This window comes from Salmo trutta, chromosome 30 (genome assembly GCF_901001165.1).
Source record: "Salmo trutta chromosome 30, fSalTru1.1, whole genome shotgun sequence".
Classification (NCBI taxonomy): Eukaryota; Metazoa; Chordata; class Actinopteri; order Salmoniformes; family Salmonidae; genus Salmo; species Salmo trutta.
The window spans coordinates 7,385,647-7,403,744 of NC_042986.1; the positions used below are offsets into that span (position 1 = coordinate 7,385,647).

At 42.1% G+C, this 18,098-nt stretch overlaps 1 protein-coding gene across 3 annotated transcripts in view; it reads left to right on the forward strand.

Moving 5' to 3' along the window:
• The window catches only part of LOC115167808 (adenylate cyclase type 6), a 76,037-nt gene that overhangs the window by 24,253 nt on the left and 33,686 nt on the right, over positions 1-18,098 (forward strand). The gene's annotated exons all lie outside the window — the stretch shown is intronic.

Genomic DNA, 18,098 nt, shown 5'->3' on the forward strand with positions numbered 1-18,098 from the left:
ACTGGCCATATTCAACGAGTGTTGTACACTTTAGCTTAAGACATGTAGCTAGCTAGCTAGGTAAACAATGAACCTAGCTAGGTAAACAACGTGTAAGATCACACACGTTGCGTAATGTTAGCTATCGAGCCAGCTAGCGAACGATAGCTAGTTAAACAACAATGAACATTGTGCCAAATCATATCTTACTAATGTTACCCTGCATGAATCTGCTGGGAGCTAACCAACCAGCTTCAATGTTAGCTATCTAACAATAGGCTCTAACTAGCAAAGCAAACGGCTCAGGAATTCAAATAATAACGTCATACACGTAACATTAGCTAGGGAGCCAGCCAGCTTTAGCTTAAGACATGTAGCTAGCTAGCTAGGTAGGTAAACAATGAACCTAGCTAGGTAAACAACATGTAAGATCACACACGTCACGTAACATTAGCTAACGAGTCAGCCAGATAACGTTAGCTAATTAAACAACAATGAACATAGTGCCAAATCATGTCGTTACTCCTCTCATGAATCTGCTGGTAGCTAACAAAACCAGGTTCAATGTTAGCTAGCTCTAACTAGCAAGGCAAACGGTTCTGGGATATGAATAATGTCATACACGTAACATTAGCTAGGGAGGCAGCCAGATAACATTAGCTAGCTAGCTAGCTAACAGTACACTTTAGCTTGAAATTAAACCACTTTCTGTAAAAATTTGAAATGTGTAATATCTGAAAGTGTAGCTAACTGGAATATCTTACCCGTATACATCATCATGCATGATGGACGCATCTCCCTGTCACGGATACCATGCCACAGTTGCCCTTAGTTTGAAGATGTAATCCGGAGACAGGTGTTTTCTCCATCTCTTTAGCTATCATACTCTAATTCCACTGATTTTCAAAACTCAATCCTCCAGAAAGTGGAGAGCAGCACCACACAATACTAAAACAAAACAAAAAAGCTGCGTTCGACAGGATTACCAACACAGACTGACCAGCTCAAATAGACAGAAGCCTGCTATATGGCAGACCTATCCGAACTCCTTTCTCGGCATGTCCAGCCCACTCATTATCTCAGCCAATCATGGCTAGTGGGAAGGTTGCTGTTCTTTTCTGTGGCTTAACCAACAAGGCTCATAATTTTGCAATTTTATTTCTATTTACAGATGGCATACAAGTTTGTTATTAAGGCACATGAAAGTTCACATGTTCTAGAAGGCATTTCTGCCAAAAAGAAATAGCATTTTGATTAAATGTATTATTATTATTTTTTAATTCAAATGGCTCTCCTGTGAACTCGTGACATACGCCTAGTTTCCTGAAACGGGTCACATATTAAGTAATAGTACATTCAGTATTAAAAGGAAAAGAAACTAAAAAGTGGTACTCCACCCTCAACCCTATCCAGTCAACATGTCTCCATCCAGAGCAGATGTAGATGGCTAGAAGGTGGCTAGAAAAAACTCCCTAAAAAGGCAGGAACATATGAAGGAACCAGGCTCTGAGGGGGGGGAGGGGGGGTCAAAACAGCAGGTCCGGGACAAGATGGCATGCTATGGAACCCCGACCTGTTAACTGGCTGTGCGGTTATGGAACTCTAACCTGTTCACCGGTCGTGCTACCTTGTCCCGGACCTGCTGTTTCGACTCTCTCTCTTGACCTCTGAATGCTCGGCAATGAAAAGCCAACTGACATTTACACCTGAGGTGCTGACCTGCAGAACAGTAGAAACTGGATCAGCACCATGACCAGGTGGACTGAGGACAGGGACAGCCAGGAGTCAAAAGCCAGGTTGGGCGGTATCCACATATTCATACCGTCGTACTGTTTCTGTACCATACCGGGGTATATGGTATTACCAGAAGTGCACACAAGGGGCACAGTTTTTTTTTTTAAAAACATACAAAACAATTTAGGCCAGGGTTTCCCAAGCTCGGTCTTGGTGAGCCGGCCAGGCAGAGACAGCAAGGGGAGTTCGTCACTCCAGTGCCGTGCCTTCACCTTTGCATCCCTGGGCCAGACTACACTCAGTCATAGGACCTACTGACGAGATGAGTCTTCAGTAAAGACTTAAAGGTTGAGACCGAGTCTGCTTCTCTCACATGGATCGGCAGACCATTCCATAAAAATTGAGCTCCATTTTAAAGCCTTGCCTCCAGCTGTTTGCTTAGAAATTCTAGGACCAAATCAGAGAGAGAGGTACAGTAGAACCAAGTCAATGTAATGCTTAGTAGATTAGCAGTAAAACATTGAAATCAGCCCTAGCCATAATAGGAAACCAGTGTAAAGAGGCTAGCACTGGACTAATATGATCAGTTTTTTTTGGTTCTAGTCAAGATTCTAGCAGCCGTATTTAGCACTAGCTGAAGTTTATTTAGTGCCTTATCTTGGTAGCCGGAGAGTAGAGCATTGCAGCAGTCTAATCTTGAAGTGACTAAAACATGGATTAGCTTTTGTGCATCATTTTTGGACAAAGTTTCAGATTTTTGCAATGTTATGCATATGGAAAAAAGCTGTTCTTTTTAAATATTTTTTTGTATGTTCTTCAAAAGAGAGATCAGGGTCTAGAGTAACGCCTAGGTCCTTCAGTTTTATTTGAGACGACTGTAATTTTGGGGCTTCACCATGTTTCATCAAAATGTATAGCTGTGTGTCGTCTGCATAGCAATGAAAATAGACATTGTGTTTCCGAATGACATCAGCTAGAGGTAGAATATATAGTGAAAACAATGGTGGTCCTAGAACCGAGCCTTGAGGAACACCGAAACTTACCATTGATTTGTCAGAGGACAAACCATCCACAGAGATTAACTGATATCTTTCCAACAGATAAGATCTAAACCAGGCAAGAACTTGTCCACGTAGACCAATTAGGGTTTCCAATCACTCCAAAAGAATGTGGTGACCGATGGTGTCGAAAGCGGCACTAAGAAGAACGAGGACAGACGTAGAGCCTTGGTCTGGTGCCATTAAAAGGTAATTTACCACCTTCCCGTGTGGTCTCATTACTATGATGGGGTCTAGAACCAGACTGGAGCATTTCGTATACATTGTTTGTCTTCAGGAAGGCAGTGAGTTGCAGATCAACTGCTTTTTCTAAAATATTTGAGAGGAATGGGAGATTTGATTATAGGCTGATAGCCAAACTTTGACCCAGATTTTTTTTTAAACTATTTCAGGAGAGGCTTTATTACTGCCACTTTTAATGATTTTGGTACACATCCAGATGATAGGGAGCCAAAAGAGGGCCAAGCACAGGAAATAGCTATTTTCCCACCCCTTTAAGACATCCAGGTTGCTTGTCAACTTGTAAAACGTTTACATCACAGTATATTTGGCCAGGCCATTCTCACTGTCGATAGTTATGTTCTAACTTCTAATAGTAACTGTATCCATTGGTGAATTGGGAGAGAGTGAGGTGATTGCCATCTAAGAGCCAACATCATTTTTTGCGGCAGTGCTGCCTGCCAACAGTTATCGTCTCTGATTTGAGAGATTCAAGGAGCTCGCATTGTTAAGTAATATAGTAGATGCGAAGCATTGAATATTTACATTCATGCACTTCTAAATGAATTTTGTAGCTTTGTCCCAGGAGCATTTAACTGCAGGGCAATCCAACATCATATGAAAGAATGTGCCTACCTGATTTATGGGACACAGTGAACAGTTGGGAGCCAATTTCATCATAAAATGTTTCCTTGGTGTTAAATACAGTCTGCGAACAAACTTAAAATGTATAAATTAATGGTTTAGATTACGGGATGCCAAGGTCATATTTTTTTATATTCTGTTCTAATTAAAGGGTTGTTCATATTCAATTAGATCTGTGGACCATACTTTTTTTAATGGCTAGCTCAGAATATGAGCTTTCATTTTAGTTATTTTATATATTATAGAAATCAGTCCTTTCGGAAGCCCAGATAATTTATTTTATAAGTCACATCATTGTATGCTTTGTTAGTTGGGTTTCCCAAGGTATTCCATAGGCCAGCATAGCTGACCTAAGGCCGCCCTCCAGATCGCAAGGCATTATTGTGAAATACTGGTGCATGCCATTTTGATTCCCAGTTACATTGTTTTTCAAAATTGTACCAAATAGTAATTGTGTGAGCAATAATAGGACCAAAGAGTAGTTTGCATTGTTTAAGGGAGATATCAGTAAAGGCCACTTCTTCCCGAGTAATATGCCATGTTTCTCTATACTTAGCCAGGGAGCGGACGAATCGTGTTTCAATCAATTTAGGATAGGGGGAATGCACTGTGTATTCGGCGCACGTGACAAATAAACTTTGATTTGATTGCTAGTCCTCCTATGTCTTTCCCTCTTTGTAAGTTTGGTAACTTTATCCGGGATTGCTTACTTGCCATATACATTTTAAAACGTATACATTAATTTGATCCCTACAGCCAGAAGGGGGACCCCAGGGAAGCATTGAACTACAGAAATTCAGCTGTGGCAATATATTTATTTGGACTATAGATATTCTTCCGGTTACAGCAACTATTATGTTAGTCCATCTACTGAGGTCGGATTGAATTGATTTGAGCATTCTGTTCATGTCTGCCAATGGTTTTATCTAAGGAAGGAAATACAGTGCATTCGGAAAGTATTCAGACCCTTTGACTTTTCCCACATTTTGTTACGTTACAGCCTTACAGCCTTATTCTAAAATTAATTAAATCGTTTTTTTCCCTCATTGCAAATATACAGTTGAAGTTGGAAGTTACCATACACCTGAGCCAAATACATTTGAACTCAGTTTTTCACAATTCCTGACATTTAATCCTAGTAAAAATTCCCTATTTTAGGCCAGTTGGGATCACCACCTTATTGTAAGAATGTGAAATGTCAGAATAATAGTAGAGAGAATGATTTATTTCAGCTTTTATTTCTTTCATCACATTCCCAGTGGTTCAGAAGTTTACATACACTCAATTAGTATTTGGTAGCATTGCCTTTAAATTGTTTAACTTGGGTCAAACGTTTCGGGTTGCCTTCCACAATCTTCCCACAATAAGTTGAGTGAATTTTGGCCCATTCCTCCTGACAGAGCTGGTGTAACTGAGGCAGGTTTGTAAGCCTCCTTGCTCGCACACGCCTTTTCAGTTCTGCCAGCAAATTTTCTATAGGATTTAGGTCAGGGCTTTGTGATCGCCACTCCAATACCTTGACTTTGTTGTCCATTTGCCACAACTTTGGAAGTATGCTTGGGGTCATTGTCAATTTCGAAGACCCATTTGCGACCAAGCTTTAACTTCCTGACTGATGTCTTGAGATGTTGCTTCGCTATATCCAAGAACGAGGACAGACGTAGAGCCTTGGTTAGAGCCTGTAAGTAAGCATTTCACTGTAAGGTCTACACCTGTTGTATTCAGCGCACGTGACAAATAAACTTTGATTTTATTTTCTTTCCATTATGGATGCATTTAAACAAAGTGATTCTGCCTTCTTGGTTTTCAGCTTTACACAAGATGGTGATTTTTTGTTTCTTATGCATCATTATGATTACACCTTTAGTTTTGTTTGGGGCTGATGAAAAGGCAGTCCGTTTGTACAAATGGTTCTCTATTCTGTGTGTGTCCTTTTGGAGAATTGCTATATCAACATGGTTTCTTGCTAGGTTATCAAGACAGCTGGAATGTTTAATGGGACAGTTTAGGCCTTTCAAATTCCAAGAGAAAATACCTAGCGGTACCATTGTTCTGAAAATAATGTATTATTGATCTAATTGTTATCTTCAGTGTTAATAAGCCCAAGGATGTGAAACAAAAAGCAGGACCCACAGGGAAACCCCCCACGCATTGGTCGTTCCCCACCCCATTGGTCCCCCATGTAACGGTGAGTGGCAGCCTTACATATAAAATCTCTTAAGCAGCATATTTTGGTGGGGTCTTAAGGTATTGAGAAAGAAAGAAAGCAAAACATAAAATAAGTAACCATTTTACCCCTTCAGACATTTAAATGTAAGTTTGCAGACTTGATGAGTTAGGGTGGGGGAAAAGGGAAAAAAGTTTGCTAAATATAACAGAAATGCAAGTCTAAACAGTCAAATAGGATGGCTGTAGGAGCAATGGCTCTTGATCCATTATCCTCATTATTATTATTAGCAATATGGTCTAAATTACTTTAAACATAATGTACTCTCAATTTGTATTAAGCATGTACTGCATGTGCTCTATACTATGTAAACAATTTTATATGAAAAGGGTATGTGCAAGAAATGTAGTCTTATCTAGATCTTCACAATAATTAATCAAGTCCTCCCTGGGAGCTAAATTCAGCAGTGAAAAGAAAGTAGTATTTGTTTTCTTTCAAATACTTTAAATAGTCTTGATTGAGCTTGGCTGGTGTAATGAAACCAGTAGAACACTCCCTCAAGTGCAAATCCGTCCCATCTGGCACTTCAGGCAAGTTAAAGCAAACGCTCCACTTATTTGAAAGATTTTGAATAGTATTTGAACCCAGGTCTGACGGACCTGCACTAAAGACCGGTCCAGGCCCCTGTACTAAAGTAAATAGAGGGATTTAGATGAGAATGGCAGTGGGAGACTGAGCTCTATTAGCGCTGTGTTAACTGTTGATCCCCATCTTCCATCATGGAACGCCAAGCTCCAAGGGTCTTTTTCAAATGGCAACCTATTCCCTATATAGTGCACTACTTTTGGCCGGAGCCTGTTGGCCAAGAGGATGGACCCTGATAAAATGTAGTGCACTATATAGGGATAGGGGTACCATTTGGGATGCTAAGCCCCAAGGTTTTTGAAGACAGTTTTCACTTTAGTCTCCTGCTGTGTTCCATCCGGATCTGTCTGTGGTGATTAGAGTGAGGGTGAATCAATGGCACTGACCTTCTTGTCAAATGTCACTCTGACTGACTGTGGCTAAACTACCCAGTCTGCAATGGCACCCTATTCTCTATGTAGTGCAGTACCTTTGACCAGGGCCTATAGGGCTCTGGTCAAAAGTAGGACACTAAAATAAGGAAGACGGTGACACTTTTGGATGTAGCCCTATCCTCTTACAGGCAGGCGCCATCCCCAATAATGACCTCACTTGATAGTGTTGCATGCCTTACTTGGGCCTCTGGGTTTGGAACATCAACATCAGTCATCTTTGTCATGACGAAAACAAACAAGTCTCTTGGTCTATGTTGACAAAAGACGTTGTCAGTTGTCCTTTAACGACACTAGCCTCATGATATCATTGGTCTCCTTCTGGTTTAATCCAGATTAGCCAGGCTTTCATTGCTTGTTACTCCTTTCAAAACGCTCCCGCCCAGAGCCTTCCACTCACAAACACACCATTGTTGGAATCGTCACCTAATTCATAATAATTGTGTTTTTATCCGCACTTCTAAGTCATTTTACAATTTATTGAATAGAGAACTGCTTATTGACTACTTATTAAGTATTTTCTCTCAACAGACAGGTTGCCTCCCACAATGTACCAATGCTCCAGCTTACTCATCTATAGTAGGGTTGGGCGGTATCCAGATGTTCATATCGTCATTCCGTCCTTCTCTGACCCCGGGATTTACGGTATTACCGGTTTAGTACACAAGGGGGCGCAAAAAAAACCCACAAAAAAGCCGATTGGACGTTTATTACCAGAATGCTAACAAAATTAGCACAAGTAATAGGGAATTTCCATGGAGGCTGGTAGCTAAATATGCTAACGAGCGCAAACGAAAATAAACAAATTGCAAAGACAGGCAGTCCAGCTCATAAAGTTATACGTATATATGTTGGAGCTACCGAATGTCATTTTGGTGAGTTTGGACATTTTACAAGCTAATGTGAACGAGAGACATTGTGCAAATGAACAAAGTTTTGACACATGCAGTACGGGCTTTCCAGCAGCAGGTCTACACGCTGTGTCTGTGTAGAGTCTGGAGTCGCTAGGGCAACGGGCCTGCTTGCTCGGAGAAGAGGGGGGAGGAGCAGACAGGCTGAAAACGGAGAGGGGGAAAAAATGCAAGAAAATCAAGAAAGCAGTGGCAGCTGTACTAATAACTCATCCAAAGGGCTTTGACTTCTCAAACACGGCAGAAAGCTAACACAATATGACGCCCCGTCACCTTGTTAAATCAGCCACTTACACTACATGACCAAAAGTATGTGGACACCTGCTTGTCGAACATCTCATTCCAAAATCATGATCATTAATATTTAGTTGGTCCCCCCTTTGCTGCTATAACAGCTGCCACTCTTCTGGGAAGGCTTTCCACTAGATGTTGGAACATTGCTGCGGGGACATGCTTCCATCCAGCCATGAGCATTAGTGAGGTCAGGCACGGATGTTGGGCGATTAGGCTTGGCTCACAGTCAGCGTTTCAATTCATCCCAAAGGTGTTCGATAGGGTTGAGGCCAGGGCTCTGTGCAGGCCAGTCAAGTTCTTCCACACCGATCGACAAATCATTTCTGTATGGACCTCGCTTTGTGCACCGGGGCATTGTCATGCTGAAACAGGAAAGGGCCTTCCCCAAACTGTTGCCACAAAGTTGGAAGCCCAGAATTGTCTAGAATTAGTCCGTGGAACTGTAGGATTGTGAAGCGTAATTCATCACTCCAGAGAACACGTTTCCACTGCTCCAGAGACCAATGGCGGCGAGCTTTGCACAACTCCAGCTGACGCTTGTTATTGCTCATGGTGATCTTAGGCTTGTGTGCGGTTGCTCGGCCATGGAAACCCATTTCATGAAGCTCCCAACGAACAGTTATTTTGCTGACGTTGCTTCCAGAGGCAGTGTGAAACTTGGTAGTGAGTGTTACAACTGAGGACAGACGATATTTAGCACTTTTAGCACTCAACGGCCCAGTTCTGTGAGCTTGTGTGGCCTACCATTGCTGCTCTTAGACCTTTTCACAATAGCAGCACTTACAGTTGACCGGGGCAGCTCTAGCAAGGCAGAAATTTGACGAACTGACTTGTTGGAAAGGTGGCATCCTATGACGGTGCCACGTTGAAAGTCACTGGACTCTTCAGTAAGGCCATTCTAATGCCAATGATTGTCTATGGAGATTGCATGGCAGTGTGCGTAATTTTATCCAATGGGTGTGGCTGGAATAACTGAATCAACTAATTTGAAGGGGTGTCCACATACTTTTGTATATATAGTGTATGTGTTGCCACCCTAGGGTCAGAACTACTCATGAAGCAAATTTAGAACTTTGATTATTCAAAAACGTAAAATACCGCCACAGTGTCATTCATATATATATATATATATATATATATATATATATATATATATATATATATATATATATATATATACTGTGATATGATATTTTGGCTATATGCACAGCCCTACTTAAAATGGAGGCAACTGCTATTGAAAAAGCCAATTCCTTTGAGCATTGTGGTCTGGTTAGGTCCGGGACATTGTACAGTTCAAGGTCTAGCTCGCCTATGACAGTAAAGATCAGTGAATAGAACAGAGAATCTAATCACTAATCAGGTCTGTCAGGATAATTATTGAAAGCTTGTTTTCTGCCATCTGTACAGAACTGTAATTGCAGCTGAACACTGGGTTCAGTGTGTCCGCTCGTGTGCATGCACGTAATTGCTTTCGTGCATGTGTTAATGCTGAGCAACTCGTGTTTTTTTTTAGGACTGTTCGGTTTTGGTTCGATTATTAAAAATAATCACGGTTTTCGGTTACGACTATTAAAAAAAAAAAAAAAAAAAAAATTAAATGCACTATGCGTTAAGTGAGTTGAATGCTATAACAACACAGACTAAAACATTTTCGACTGCCGTTAAGGCGGCGGTAGTGTCACAAGCACCGTATTTTTCATTTTCGTCACTGGCATTTCCAGTCCTCATGCCAGGTTCAGCAATGTACCTGTCTAACATCAGCACACTTGCGCTCAGATGGGATGGGTTGAAAATATTTTAGTCGTGTCCTTAACGTGATCCAACGTGCTAATTTCGCTGGTCGGGATATTTTAAAACCAACCAAAACCTGGTTTTTAGCGGTAACATGAATTATGACAGTTGAAACTTTGCCTATCCAGCCGTGACGCACACTGCCCATATGCGCATGAAACAAGAGTATCCTAATGTGCTTTTGGTGACTGTATATTTCTTATTAAGAAACATAAAAAACGAATGTTTATAGCCCCCCCTGCCCAATGCAGTTGCGAAGTAGTCAAGACTGTTGATAAAGGGATTGGCTCCTGAGACCGCTTGGAAATAAATCTTAACCACCAAAACTTCATTGAGATACAACGTTTGAGAGGAGTAAAACAGTGAGCTGACATTCCCTTTGTATCTATGCATTGTAGGCGGGCCCACATTATTTTAGCCATGCAGGTCCCGTTTTGGACGTGCGTAAAATGATGTAGGCTACGTGTCCATGCCCATCATGAAATTAGAGAGAACCTCGTATTTAGAAGTTTACCGCTATTCAACGAGGTTATCTATAACCTGTAACAATTACTTGTATTCCGTTTCATATGTTCAAAACACAAAGCCCCCCCCCCCCCCTAGGCCTTCTGTAACGAAGGCTAGTTCAACTGCAATGCGTGTCTTTTTTTATCCAGGCGATTTTATGATATCATTACATTTTGTACATTTATTTATTGTTGTTGTTTACAAAACAAACTGATTTGGTTGTAATACAATTGAAGGGAAACAAGCAATCTTATTAGAATGATTCACCTTCCTGGTTTTATGATTAAAGCGTCCGTGGCGCACATGCAATGTAACTTCTGTAGATGTGTGAATGCGATCTGATCTGTAAAATGGTTCCGATTATCTTTGTGAAACATAGGCCTATTTGGGCGCAGTATAACGGTGAGTGGACATTCTTCCTTTCTCTTTACATAGGATCTTTGTCCAGCTACTGTGAAAAGTTTGCATGTGCGTAAAACCCTCCAAGTCTGCGTTGTTTTAATATTATATGCCCACGGGCAGAAATGATGGTGCCTGTAAGTGTGACATAGCCTATTTTTAAAATAAGTTTCGTTTAGAATTTGATTAGAATTATTCGTTCTCTTTTTAGGCCTTTTCAATAATGAATTTAATCTTGCTTATTGACTATGTTTGGCATGTCGATGCTCAGACATAATGCAATGTTCTGTAGGCCTAGGCCCTATATCAGTGTGAAAGCTATTGAAGCCATGTCATTACTTAGAACAATGTGGATTGTAAATGGGTTCAAGTTAACGTATTTATCAAATATATGTCTACATTAGATTTAGTTTCTGTAAGCCATTTAACAAACTATAACAAACTAACATTGAAGTTGATTCCAAGGCAATACATAAAAGACCGTAAATACACAAGAGGGTCAAGTCTCGACACACCCATAACTCGTTTTTTCATCAAAACCCATCCCTTTCGCGCCAATGACAGCAAGTATTATAGTAGTGAAAATAACAAAAATATTTCTGAAATACTCCTGAACCTATAGGGCTACCGCCTGCGTTTAGATTTACCATTGCGTTAGGTTTGTTAAAATCGAATCCCATGTGTAAAAGAAACACACAAGTAGGCGTGCAATGGATTGTGGTCATTGTAGTTTTCTGGGTAAACTATGTAGAATATTGGCCTATTGGAAACTTCAACTCTCTACTGCATCTCACAGTTCGGGCTTGATCTGATTTGACTTCAGATAAACTGTGCAATGTGCGCATTGAGCTCACAGGGGAAAAAAATGATCCAATAATTGAACCGGCATTGGTCAATTAGTTGTTTAAAAAACGAAAAATAACTGTACTTTTGGTTAATCGCTCAGCACTACACAGTAGGGCAAGGGTTAGGGTTAGGAATTAACTTCTACATAAAGAGTCCACGCACAGCATGATGCCACAGCTGTGAGGGGAAAATTACATATCAGATATTTCCCTCTAGGTTCAGCAAGAGTTGCAACTTGCACAGATTGGAGTTTTTCCTTTATGGGCAATTCCACAGTAATGGAATTGTGCTGAGACTCAGATGTATCACTTAAAATGTATGCCAAAACCCTCCCATTTGATTTCAAAGTTTAACAAACCATACAACTCTATGTACTAAGACTATTAGATTCAAAGATGTCTGCTGAAATAATGGGGTGTTAGCTATGAAATGACAACTTGAGTTTGAAAAAATCTCTTTTGGTTATTGAAACTACAGTAAATCATAAGTGGACTAACACCCAGTAACAGAATTGCTGTAAGATAATTGAATCATAGGTCCCAGATCTGTACTACACACAAATGCATAATTATGGATATGAATGTCAATCTAATCAAAGCGTATTTGTCACATGCGCCGAATACAACAGTGAAATGCTTACCTACAAGCCCTTAACCAACAATTCAGTTTTAAGAAAAAATAAGTGTTAAGTAAAAATAACAGTAACAAATAATTAAAGAGCAGCAGTAAAATAACAATAGCAAGGCTATATACAGGGGGTTCCGGTACAGAGTCAATGTGTGGGGGCACCAGTTAGTCGAGGTAATTGAGGTAATATGTACATGTAGGTATTGTTAAAGTGACTATGTATAGTTAATGCAAATAGTCTGAGTAGCAATTTGATTAGCTGTTCAGGAGTCTTATGGCTTGGGGGTAGAAGCTGTTAAGAAGTCTTTTGGACTTGTTTATGCATCCTAAATATGTATAGAAAAGTAGAAATATACAATATCCTGCATATTTGGTTATTATTCTACACCAGTGGTGGAAAAAGTACCCAATTGTCATACTTGAGTAAAAGTAAAGATACCTTATTAGAAAATGACTCAAGTGAAAGTCACCCAGCAAAATACTACTGAGTAAAAGTATTTGGTTTTAAATACATTTACATTTAAGTCATTTAGCAGACGCTCTTATCCAGAGCGACTTACAAATTGGTGCATTCACCTTATGATATCCAGTGGAACAACCACTTTACAATAGTGCATCTAAATCTTTTAAGGGGGGGGTTAGAAGGATTACTTTATCCTATCCCAGGTATTCCTTAAAGAGGTGGGGTTTCAGGTGTCTCCGGAAGGTGGTGATTGACTCCGCTGTCCTGGCGTCGTGAGGGAGCTTGTTCCACCATTGGGGTGCCAGAGCAGCGAACAGTTTGGACTGGGCTGAGCGGGAACCGTGCTTCCTCAGAGGTAGGGGGGCCAGCAGGCCAGAGGTGGATGAACGCAGTGCCCTTGTTTGGGTGTAGGGCCTGATCAGAGCCTGAAGGTATGGAGGTGCCGTTCCCCTCACAGCTCCATAGGCAAGCACCATGGTCTTGTAGCGGATGTGAGCTTCAACTGGAAGCCAGTGGAGAGAGCGGAGGAGCGGGGTGACGTGAGAGAACTTGGGAAGGTTGAACACCAGACGGGCTGCGGCGTTCTGGATGAGTTGTAGGGGTTTAATGGCACAGGCAGGGAGCCCAGCCAACAGCGAGTTGCAGTAATCCAGACGGGAGATGACAAGTGCCTGGATTAGGACCTGCGTCGCTTCCTGTGTGAGGCAGGGTCGTACTCTGCGAATGTTGTAGAGCATGAACCTACAGGATCGGGTCACCGCCTTGATGTTAGTGGAGAACGACAGGGTGTTGTCCAGGATCACGCCAAGGTTCTTAGCACTCTGGGAGGAGGACACAAGGGAGTTGTCAACCGTGATGGCGAGATCATGGAACGGGCAGACCTTCCCCGGGAGGAAGAGCAGCTCCGTCTTGCCGAGGTTCAGCTTGAGGTGGTGATCCGTCATCCACACTGATATGTCTGCCAGACATGCAGAGATGCGATTCGCCGCCTGGTTATCAGAAGGGGGAAAGGAGAAGATTAATTGTGTGTCGTCTGCATAGCAATGATAGGAGAGACCATGTGAGGATATGACAGAGCCAAGTGACTTGGTGTATAGCGAGAATAGGAGAGGGCCTAGAACAGAGCCCTGGGGGACACCAGTGGTGAGCGCGCGTGGTGCGGAGACAGATTCTCGCCACGCCACCTGGTAGGAGCGACCTGTCAGGTAGGACGCAATCCAAGCGTGGGCCGCGCCGGAGATGCCCAACTCGGAGAGGGTGGAGAGGAGGATCTGATGGTTCACAGTATCAAAGGCAGCAGATAGGTCTAGAAGGATGAGAGCAGAGGAGAGAGAGTATACTTATATACTTATGTAAATATACTTAAATATACTTATGTATCAAAAGTAAATGTAATTGCTAAAATATACTAAAGTATCAAAAGTATAAGTATAAATAATTTCAAATTCCTTATATTAAGCAAACCAGACTGCATCATTTTCGTTTTATTTACGTATAGACAGGGGCACACTCCAACACCCAGACATAATGTTCAAACAAAGCATGTCTTTAGTGAGTCTGCCAGATCAGAGGCAGTAGGGATGACCTGGGATGTTGTCTTGATAAATGTTTGAATAGGAAAAATGTTCTGTCCTGCTAAGCATTCAAAATGTAACAAGCACCTTTGGGTGTCAGGGAAAATGTATGGAGTAAAAAGTACATCATTTTCTTTAGGAATGTAGTGAATAAAAATAAAAGTTGTCAAAAATATGAATAGTAAAGTACAAATACCCCAAAAAACGACTTAAGTAGTACTTTCAAGTATTTTTACTCAAGTACTTTACACCACTGTTCTACACAATTGTTTTTATTTTATTGAGCTCTGCCACTAAACAAGACCAAATTTGGACATCAAAGTACAGCACAGCAGAGTTCAGCGCAGTAGAGTCAAGTAGAGTATAATTCAGTAGAGTTCAGTACAGTACATTAGTGTACTCAACTCTGGTGTGCTCTACTGTGTTCTGTATTGAGCTCTACTCCTTTATTCTACTCTACTGTACAGAGTGAGTGAAGGGGAGCCCGCTGGGCAAAAACTGGTTAAATCAACATGGTTTCCACATCATTTAAACCCCCCAAAAAATCAATGTGATGACGTTGAATCAATGTGGAAAACTGATTGGATTTGCAAAAAGTCGTCAGCGTAAAGAAATTTCGTATTTTTGTCACAACTTTTTTACCTAAATCCAATGACGTGGTCATAGTGATTTTTGTTGCTGAATTGAACTGAATTCACGTTAGTTGAAAACTCAACCAAATGCAAAACAAAACTAGATGTTGAACTGATGTCTGTGCCCAGTGGGGAGGGATTATCCAGACTTGTTGTGCTCTTGCTTTGACTACCAGACGACAGGAAGAAAAACAGTTATCAGCTAAACATAAGTATACCAGTGGAGGACAGTAGCAGGTGACCCAACTATGGTGTGTGACTTCTATGATTCCCTATTGTAGCCAATTCAATTGCAGAAATTCCTTGACCGATAAAACTAATTGGTGGGGGGGATTCTGTTACTGATTAAATCACTTCATAATTACACTGAACAAAAATATAAATGAAACATGTAAAGTCCCATGTTTCATGAGCCAAAATGAAAGATCCTATACATTTTCCATACGCACCAAAATATAATTTCTCTCAAAGTTTGTGCACACATTTGTTTACATCCTTGTTAGTGAGCATTTTGTCCTTTGTCAAGATAATCCATCCACCTGACAGGTGTGGCATATCAAGAAGCTGATTAAACAGCATGATCATTACACAGGTGCACCTTGTGTTGGGGACAATAAGGCCACAACACAATGCCGCGGATGTCTCAAGTTTTGAGGGCGTGTGCAACTGGCATGCTGACTGCAGGAATGTCCACCAGAGCTGTTGCCAGAGAATTTAATGTTAATTTCTTCACCATTTGCCATCTCCAACATCGTTTTAGAGAATTTGGCAGTTCATCCAACAGGTCTCACAACCGCAGACCCGTGTACAGGCCAGCCCAGGACCTCCACATCTGGCTTCTTCACCTGCGGGATCGTTTGAGGGGGTTCTGAGGAGTAATTCTGTCTGTAATAAAGCCTTTTTGTGGGGAAAAACTCATTCTGATTTGCTGGGCCTGGCTCCCCAGTGGGTCGGTCAGGCTACCAAGTGCCCACCCATGTCTGCGCCCCTGTCCAGTCATGTGTAATCCATAGATTAGAGCCTAATGAATTTATTTAAATTGACTGATTTCCTTATATGAACTGTAACTCAGCAAAATATTTGAAATTGTTGCATGTTGCATATTATATTTTTGTTCAGTATAATAAACAAGAAACACTTAACTAATATGTGTCTATTAGTTGGTAGGGGTCTTACTTTGCATTGTGTTTTGAGGGATTATCGTCATGGATTTGTACATCCCGCCCCAAGCTGACACCAAAAATGCTCTCAGAGATCCTCATTGGACCCTGAACAAACTGGAGACCACATACCCGGAGGCAGCGTTCGTTGTCGTCGGCGGGGACTTTAACAAAAGTAATGGAGAGGACTGTGCTCCTGAATTATTATTATTATTATTATTATTATCAACACATTAACTGTCCATCTCATGGACATTTGACAATTGACCACTGCTACAGTATATGCCTTTTCGACACGGGGATGAGGCCTTCTCCCGTCCTCCTTTCTGCACATCTGACTGCGACTCAATTTTGCTTCTCCCCGCCTACAAACAAAGACTCAATAGGGAAGTTCCGGTGGTCAGGTCTGTACAATGCTGGTCCGACCAATCAGAATGAATGCTCCAAGAGTATTTTGATTCACATGAACTGGTATATGTTCCGGGTCGCCTCTGGGGCAACATCAATAAATACGCCGACTCAGTCACTGGATTCATAAAAAAATACATTGATGATGTGATACTGATAGTGTCTTTCAAAAGACATTGGCAGCGTGGATTGATGGCAGCCTTTTAGGGAAACTGAGAGAGAGAGACCCTGCTTATAAACATGGCAAGGTGACCGGGGACAGTAGTATAGTTAAACAGTACAAATACAACCTACGCAGATCGATCAAGATGGCGAAGCACAAGTATGTGGACAAAGTGTAGGACAAGGTTGGACACGAGGCAGAGGCTCCTAACAATCATGGATTACAAAAAGCAAGCAAGCCAGGCACGTCGCGGACACCAACTCTGCCCTACCGGACGAGCTAAACACCTTTTCTTACTCTTAGAGCACAGCAACGACTCTGAGCGGCCGAGGAGAGCCGCTGAGGACAAAGGCTACAACGAGGGCTACGTACTTATGGTCTCCACGGAGGACGTGTGTTAACCCACGCAAGGCTGCCAGCCGAGACTGCATCCCTACCTGCGCCCTCAGAGCAGAGCATGTGCAGAGCAGCTGGCTGTTGTTTTGAGACATTTTCAACCTCTCTCTAGCTCAGGCTGCTATCCCCATCTGTTTCAATATGTCCACTATCATCCCCGTGCCCAATAAAGGGAAAGTAACTGAACTGAATGACTACCGATCCGTAGCACTCACTTCTGTCTTCATGACGTACTTGACCCTCTCCAATTCGCCTACCACCCTGACAGATCCACTGACGACGCAATCACTATTACACTGCCCTCACCCACCTGGACAAAAGGAATGCATACTGTATGTGAGGATGCTGTTCGTTGACTACTGCTCCGGCCTTTATTACAATAGTGCCCCCTATAAGCTCACATCAAAGCTCACTGCCCTGGGACTGAACTCTTCCCTATGCAACTGGGTCCTGGACTTCCTGACGGGCCGCCCCCAGACACTGATTCTCAACATGGGGGCCACACAAGGGTGCGTCTTCAGTCCCCTCTTGTTCTCCCTGTATACCCACGACTGCGTGGCCCCACACAGTTCCAACTCCATCAAGTAGTAGGCCTGGTTACCAACAACGATGAGATGGCTTACAGGGAGGAGGTAGGCACTCTGACGGCGAGGTTCCAGGTAAACAACCTCTCCCACAACATCAGAAAAACAAAGGAGCTGATTGTGGACTTCAGGAGGAACCTGGCTGTCGTGGAGACTGTCAAAAACTTCAAATTCCTCGGTGTATACATCTGTGGAGCTGAAATGGTCAAACCACATGGACATCGTGGTGAAGAAGGCATGACAGTGACTCTTCATCCTCAGGATGATGAAGAAATGTGAGTTATCCCCGAGGGCCCTCAGTGTTCTTCAGGAGCACCATCGAGAGCATACTGTCGGGCTGCATCACAGCCTGATACGGCAACTCCACTGCCACGAACCACAAGGCACTACAGATGGTGATGCGCTCAGCCAAACGCACCATTGGGGGCACACTGTCTGCACTACAGGATACCTACAACACCA